We start from the raw sequence: 9,338 nt of genomic DNA on the forward strand, positions 1-9,338 counted from the left end.
CTTTCTGACTGTCTGTATGAATGTCTGTCCACCTGCCTGTATGCATGTCTGTATATATGTCGATCTGTCTATCTGTCTGTATGAATGTTTTTTCCATCTGGTCTAGATGTCTGTATGAATGCCTGTCCATCTGCCTATTTGTCAATCTGCATGTATGAATGTATTTCCAGATGGTATTGCCGTCATAATAAATGTATGTCCATCTGCGTTACTGTCTGTCTGTCCATATGTAGTTTAAATGTATGCCCAGCTGTCTGTATGAAAGTATGTCAATCTGGTCAATCTGTCTGTATGAAAGTATGTCCATCTGGTCAATATGTCGGTATAGATTTATGCTCATCTGTCTGTATGAAAGTATGTCCATCTGGTCAATATGTCTGTATGAAAGTATGTCCATCTGGTCAATATGTCTGTATGAAAGTATGTCCATCAGGTAAATATGTCTGTATGAAAGTATGTCCATCTGGTCAATATGTCTGTATAGATTTATGTTCATCTGTCTGTATGAAAGTATGTCCATCTGGTCAATCTGTCTGTATGAAAGTATGCCGATCTGGTCAATATGTCTGTATGAAAGTATGTCCATCTGGTCAATATGTCTGTATGAAAGTATGTTCATCTGGTCAATATGTCTGTATGAAAGTATGTTCATCTGGTCAATCTGTCTGTATGAAAGAATGTCCATCTGGTCAATCTGTCTGTATGAAAGTATGTCCATCTGGTCAATATGTCTGTATGAAAGTATGTCCATCTGGTCAATATGTCTGTATGAAAGTATGTCCATCTGGTCAATATGTCTGTATGAAAGTATGTCCACCTGGTCAATATGTCTGTATAGATTTATGTTCATCGGTCTGTATGAAAGAATGTCCATCTGGTCAATCTGTCTGTATGAAAGTATGTCCATCTGGTCAATATGTCTGTATGAAAGTATGTCCATCTGGTCAATCTGTCTGTATGAAAGAATGTCCATCTGGTCAATCTGTCTGTATGAAAGTATGTCCATCTGGTCAATATGTCTGTATGAAAGTATGTCCATCTGGTCAATCTGTCTGTATGAAAGAATGTCCATCTGGTCAATATGTCTGTATGAAAGTATGTCCATCTGGTCAATCTGTCTGTATGAAAGAATGTCCATCTGGTCAATCTGTCTGTATGAAAGTATGTCCATCTGGTCAATATGTCTGTATGAAAGAATGTCCATCTGGTCAATCTGTCTGTATGAAAGAATGTCCATCTGGTCAATCTGTCTGTATGAAAGTATGTCCAGCTAGTCAATATGTCTGTATAGATTTATGTTCATCTGTCTGTATGAAAGTATGTCCACTGGTCAATATGTCTGTTTGAATGTCTTTCCATCTGTTCACTGTCTGTCTGTCCATATGTCTGTGTAAATGTATGTACATATGTCTGTATAAATGTATGTCCATCTTTCCTGGCTGTCTGCATGAATGTCCTACACTCTGTCTGTATGAATGTCTGTCCATCTGTTTAACTATTTGTCTGTACGAATGTTTATCCACCTGTCTGAATGAATGTCTGTCCATCTGTTTTACTATTTGTCTGTACGAATGTTTATACACCTGTCTGAATGAATGTCTGTCCATCTGTTTAACTGTCTATCTGTTTATCTGTCGGATTGACAGTCTCCGTATGTCTATATAAATGTCTGTCCATCTGTGTAGCTGTTTGTCTGTATGACAATCCGTCTGTATGTATGTCTGTTCATCTCGTTGTGTCGTGGTAAGTCTCTCTATTTTCTATATGTATGTCTGTATGTCTACCCAATCATCCATCCAGATCAACACATAGACAAACAGTCAGCCACAAAGTATTAAGGGCAAGTAGAAACAAATAGACGCACAGACACCACATAATCAGAGAAGCAAGCAGTAAAAGACAAATATGCATTCATCCATTAACAATCTTCCTGTCTGACTTGTTGCCAATCTGACTGGTTGCCTATACCTTTGTATGTGTGTTTGTGTGTGTGTGTTTAAATCGCATTTAGCAAGCGAATCTTTCTGTAATTAACCGCCCGACTGTTTGAACCGGAAATCAAAACATGATACAAAATTTATCCCTGTTCAGTGTTTAAATACTTTTTCAAAAGCGGCACCAGCCTAAAGAGACTGAAATAATAGTGGATTTGCGAATGTTTTGTCGTGTAATGGTACACAATCTCTTCATGTTTTGGAACAGAAATGAGGCCAGATTGCTATATATGAACACTCAGCAGGTAAAATAGCTATAAATGTTGTTGTTACCTATAAGGCACTTTGTAAAAATATGTTCATTTGTCAGCAGCGTTTTCGTTCAGGTTCAAAAAAAACGTAAGATAGTTGCTTTACCGTACATGCCGGTGACAACACTAAAATGACCGTCATGATCAAACGTTAAGGGCAGGATCTTTGGTCTATTGGTAATACACTTGACTGTCAATCAAGGGATTGCAGGTTCAATTCCCCGCCGCATCGGTATAACACAAGCGAATCGTCTTTCGGGAGGGACGTTTAAAATGCACCTGCACGTAAAAGAACTAGGCTAGCATTAACCAAGATTACATTCTGTGTATACACTATGCTCTTTAACCCTTAATTACAAACAATATTACAATATTATCCAAGCAATTGCCGAATGGACCTTGCCTGACTATAAACAAGCACATACACGCACGGACGCACGCACGCACGCACGCACACACGCACACACACGCTACGGGTAATCATGGTAAGTCTTTGGCAGTGTTGCACTAAGTGGAGAATTGGTCAGCTGAATGTACTGAAGAAACAGAACCCTTCTGACCTTAGTTCGACGTTTGATATTCGTCCCAAACATCTTGACTTCATTCCAATACCAATCCGATTAAGGTCTGGACACAAGGCTTCTGTTAATATCCTGCTCTAAACCATTCTGTATTAGTAATTCAATTTCATTTACAGAAGCCTGTATTGCAAACTATTTTATCGATAATGTCATGGAACCAGAAGGACGGAATCCTAATATCCTATCATCGTAATCCTGTTTCTTGCTTTTTGAAAATGTCCAAGAAAAGAAACGCGATTTATGTTTGCTAAAATGTCGCATTTATTTCAAGTTATACAGTGCGTTATGAAGTAAAACATCTTGGTAGTCAGAAAATAAAGATGCTCCGATTCAACAATTTTAAACATTTTTGAAATAATTTTGTTTCATCTAAAACTTTTAAACATATGACAATACTCATAAATCCAAGAAGGAGTTAAACAAATCATAGGCTTACCAAACTTTTTTTCTTCTTGATTACAATTACGTATCTGCGTAATTGTTAAAATAGTTTCATATTAATTATTTATGTCCAAAGATGTCTATAAAATATATCCAAACCAGAAAACATTTCTATGTGCTAGGCCGACCATTACCGTAGGGTGTACTTTTCCGAAATAACGACATACAACGATTTCTGCAAAACAAAAGGATATACTTTGCTGAGAAAAACAACAGACAACAGAGATGGATGGTGCTGCCAAACATAATTGCACCACCGCCGAATCATTTACGGATTGAACTTTAAACACATGAAGGCAAGCGTGGAGAAACGTGCGAAAAAAATAATAATAACAGGAGCTTGACCTTAAACAAGACAAATGAACACTGAAGGAAGGTAGTCAGCCAAAACTACATGTTTCATCCGTCCGTATATTTATTATAGAATTTAATTTAATAACACATTTGCATTTTCCAGATGTACAAAGTTCAAGCATAATCGAAGGATTACCTTTTGCTAAAGTAGGTGAAAATTAGAAAAGTGGTATATGCACTGAACAGTATAATAAAGACAGACTTGGGAAGGAAGCTTTATACTATGTCTAGCATCTGTTTCTCTTTCAAGCTGCTCATGCTTGTGTAAAGGCTGATATGGAGTTTGTTAAAGTATGCGCATGAAATATATTTTGAAGATATTCCAGTTGTATTGGTATAACGGTATAATACATGCTGGCTGCTTACAGTATGGTGCTGTTCCGTAAAGTACAGAACTGTACAGCTTATGGCTTCTCTTATTTGGACAAATCCATGATGTTATTCCAATACATTTGTAATAGTTGTTTGGTGTGCGGAGTGAATAGCGCAATCGCTTCTTACTGATGCGTGCCGTGTTTGATTCCCGGGGTATGTGAGTTTGCTTTATGGTAGCCAAACTAGACCTGTGGGTTTTCTCCGGGTACCCCGGTTCCCTCAACAGCACAAAACCACCCTATCGCGTAACATCGTGCCAACTAGAATGATTGCGATGTTTTAATAACGTGTTTCACAACCGTTGTTGAATAGGTTATTTAAAACTAATGAATAACTTGTCAACAGTCTTTTTCGGACAATGCTAAACTGGTGTCGTCATATATGGGGACTTTCGTTTCAAAAAGAACGTATTTCGTACCTAAAAGAGAAAATCTGGCATAGTTTGACACACTCATTTTTTGTTTAAGTTATGAATGTCATTGCGTTGGATCCTGTTATTTAAGAGGAACAATCGGAAACCTTTTTCAACAGCTCAGATATCAATCATAATCTGAGACGAAGATATTCAAAAGTTAAATAGTCCAGACAAAATGTAAACCATTTGCATTAATAAGACAGGGTCATACTCTAAACGAGTCGATCATAACTGGGTTGCATGGAAATAACAATGAAAGCATTTCTAATCGAAAGGCAGGCGCTGATTAAACAGTGCCGTAAAAGGGAACAAAGATGCATATTTTGTTTAATATTTTATCATATAATACAACCTGTACGCATTCATTCTTAACGATGAATGTTTCAAAAAGGGGTATATCTGACAACAAATAAACAGGAACAAATAATTTACCCCAGGGGCAAATGTTCAGTATAAAAACGCGGATCAGGTTAAGTCCGCTGTTCTGTCTTAGCTATATCATGTCTTGTATTATTAAGCCTAAAATGTACAAACCAGCAAGACATGTGTTTATGAGGCATATCTTTATGATTAGATATAGTCGTTTCTGAATCATTCGAGGTAAAAAAAGGACGGCTGGAAAACACGAAATTGAATTTCTTGACATATATATATATATATATATATATATATATATATATATATATATATATAATTTGTTAACATAACAGACTAGACATTGTCACATTTAAAACGAGACGAGGTGCAAGGAAATAACAATGAAACCATGTATATCCAAAAGACAGGCGCTGATATAATAGTCCTGCGAGAAGACAAAGAACATTGAACAGTTATTGCCACTATTGTAAATATTTTCTGGCATGTATCCAAACAGAAAATCAAATTGCCTCATTACATGTCATTGGTTATTTCATTAGTTTCTGAAATCGCTGCAATACATAGTTGCAACTCTATTAATCTGTCATTTAATACAAACTGTACGCCTTCCATTTAAATGGCATATACAAATGCAATACGAACAAGACACAATACCCTTATAAATGAATATCTGCCACCAGATACTCAGCACTAAAATCGCAACTAAAGTTAAATACACTTTCGGTCTTAGCTACTTCATGTCTTGGTTTGCAAAACTGTACAAACCAACCAAACATGTGTTTATGGGGCGTACCTTTATGATTACTAGATAATCTAAATTAGATTAGATATTTCGTTTTTGCATCGTTCGGGAGTAATAAGGATGGCTGGAAGACACATTGATTGAATTTCCAGACCCCATTACAGAGACAGAGACAGTATTAAAAGGACAATAGGCTATAACCAGCAAGTCCGCTCTTTCCATTGAAACAAAAACATTCATTTGCCAAGAAACACAATATCATGACAGTACTTTACAATGTCTCATCCGAATAATTGAAAAGATACTTACCAATCGAGGAATTTATCATACGGGATTTAGATTTTTCTCAATTAGGATACATGAAGGGTAGCATTTAAAGAGCTGAAAGGGAATATTTTCTTATTTACTTAATTATATTAAAATAAACATTGATAAAAATAAAAGAAGGGCTAGACAGGAAAATAAAGCAAACGAACTGTTAGGGAAAAACGTTTTCTAAATAAAATACAGGAAATGAAAAACGGTCAAGAAGACATCAAATAAAAGATAAAAACTTTGATTGAAGACGATGTTAAGAAGCTCAAGACATAAATGCGCAAAACGACAATCTGGAGAACCAGCACAGGCTTAAGCAGTACCGTTCAATAATGAAACTTTTTTTTCAGAAATAATTAAAGACCTGTTTGTAATATTCCAGTGAAATCATTACTCGCTAACATATGCCCTTATTAACTGTGTGCGTGATTTTAGTTTCAGTAGTCATCACACTTCATTTCATTAATTGCGTTTGAAGCCAATATTTACAGCTAATGGTTTCACGTCTTAAAACCTCTACGGCTTGTGCCGGCCGTCTGCCGTTAGTGTCCAAAGCGGCCCTGGACCCCCATGGCGTGAATATTAGATATATGTGCAATACTCAAACGAAGCGCATTGCTTCATAAACCATGCACAGCTTTTCTGTAGGTAGGTGTTCGCTCAACACAGATCGCAATACTCCTTTGGTTTAAACAGCCCGTGCAACAGTTATACCGTTGCTGTTCGTGCCTTATCGTTCCGTATTTCGTTCCTTCACTCGTGCAATACTAAATCGTTTTCAGCATAGCAAGCTGACAATTTCTCTGTCGCTGGATGCTGGGTCCTTAAATTACAGCTCGTTAAATACCCTTTTCCTTCTAACTAATCTACAGTATATTTACATCGGTTGTGATTGCTATATCAACTAAAAAGATGTTACTTGCATTCTTTACTACACAAATATCAGAGATTGAAAAAAATGCTGTCGATCATAACTTATCCTACAACAAGTAAATATTTTATAGCAACATTTTTTACACTTCACAAATAGAAACTAAAAAAAACACAAAACGAATTAACTATAAAAAATAAGCTTAAAATAGGTACTTCTTAATATATAAATGGCAACTGACACCTATTAATGGCTGTTCGTGTAAAGGTTTTCCTGACATATTTGTTTTGTATTTATAACGATGATCTATATGAGCTTTAGTCAAATTAACATTATATCCCATTATTTCTTCTATGATGATGTTTCAAGGTTGCAGCTATTGTATTTACATTTTAAAAAAGTTTATTGTTTCGATGTCTGATACTATATAACTGGAAAATGCTCTTTAACCAATCAAATAGTAAATATAATTGACGAAGAAATGGTAAACATAACGTTGAAGACCTTTAATACATCAAGCAAAGCATGCAGTTAAGGCTTATATCATTTAGAAACAGTTACATGAACATATGCTGCAGTAAAACGCAGTTCTATTTCGCAAGTTCTCTCGCATCATCAACTAAATATGCTCATAATAGATTCAAAACAGCAGTGGGCATTTATATAATTGAGCTTATTAGGATATTTATCGACAAATGGATTTGAACTATCAAAGTAATGCACTTCATGGAATTGTACTTTCTTGATCTTTTATGTCTTTATATAACAAACTACAGAAACAAAGCGAGTTACTTCAACAATTGAAATTTTACAGAAAACGGTCATCACTTTGATCTCTCAATTATATCACCTGACAAGACCAGTAACTATGATACTGACATATTTTGGGCTGACAAAGCCCGCCATGCAGTGGTACTTTTGTTAAATTGTTTAGTGTGTTAAACTTGTAAGAGTTATATGTACATATTGAACGAATGATGATTTTTATGTTGGATCGGTCATTTTGAAGTAACATATCTTTCATTTTTTCTTTCTAATAAGAGATACAACATGTTTGTGTCATTACAAAATACATAACAGAATTTCTTCATGAATTGATTTTATCATTCTTCAAATATTATAACTTAATAAGTATGCATCATATCATACTGTTCCAGTGTATCTCATATTTCCGAAGTTTAATCTACTTGTTTCCCATACGAAGACCAAGGGAGAGCATGCATTGGAGACGAATCAAACGTTATGATAGACGGCTAGTTTGCCTTTAACCTAAAGCATTTGGCTTCTGGGTTAGGGTTAGCTTTTCGCATAAATATTCTGTAAACACTTTACGATCAATCATTGTGACTTGATCATATGGTGTTTTTATTGCACAGTTAATAAGATTTGCTAGAATATGTACAGATGTAAAACAAAATCAGCTCTCGCAGTAAACTTATGACGGAAAAACTTCTAAAACAGGGTTTCAGATATTATAAATTAAGGAAAACTTTCTCAAAATTTGTTAATGGTCATTATAATCTTATATCAAAATACAATAATAGTCTTAAATCGCTTATTGCTAATAGTATTGGTCATCCCGATTTTATGGTGATGTTTTAAAGAAAATTCGTAAAATAAAAGTGTTTCCAGCAGGAAGTTTGGCAGATAGACTCAATGAATAACTTGGATTTTATTTAAACCGTGGACATTAAGGAAATATTTTGAAGAGTACTTGCCTTCTAGTTTTTGAAAATGAATTCCTGAAACAAAATATAGGGTTGAATATGGCATCCCTATATAACTGAGCTTTCAGTCCTTTGATTTTATGAAAATTTTGCTAATTCATGTTATTTTCAAAACCTTTTTTGGCTGACTCGGAGTGTTTTGGCATGCGACTTCATTTTCTTCAAATATTTTACCTTTTCAAATCATTTGGAAGGAAAGATTAGCTAATACATGACACTTTTATTTTTAATAATGTTTTCTTTATTTGTTCCCAGTTTTAGTACCATGATGCTTTTTATTATGAAACTCTATGATAACACAGTTTTAAACCTTTTATTTTATAAGGCAGACTGTGTGTGATGTTCATAGTTTCAACCAATGACTGCACCGTATCTATGAAAAGTTTTTACATAAGGTGCTCTGAATTGTATTCCTCCGTCTGCAGATATAATTGGGATCTCTAATCATATAACTAATTGGCGGTTACCTTTAAGTTTATTATTATTTGTTTTATCGTTAAGTTTCATACTTTGATGAGATTTAACTTTTGCGTTTTTTATATATTTAGGATTGTTGGGATAAGAGTGAGGGTTATATATATGATGACGTTCAAACGTTTACATTATTGATTTATTCGGGATTGTTGGGATAAGAGTGAGGTTGTGCACACAAACTGGTTTAAACCCCAAGTAAATTTACATTTTACTGACCGTCCCAAGGCGGTACCTTACAATCCGAGATAAACATACCTAGTTTTTTATATATAGTATGTATGCTTTTGTGCTGTTCTTCCATGTTTCTTGTTTGTGATTGTATGTTCTATTTCTTTTGCGTTTACCCAGTGCCATTAAACCGGGTTTATGTCTAACCTTTTTGCTACTGAGCTTGTTTTTGTAGCTTTTCGCATAAATGTT

This window comes from Mya arenaria, chromosome 6 (genome assembly GCF_026914265.1).
Source record: "Mya arenaria isolate MELC-2E11 chromosome 6, ASM2691426v1".
Taxonomy (NCBI): Eukaryota; Metazoa; Mollusca; class Bivalvia; order Myida; family Myidae; genus Mya; species Mya arenaria.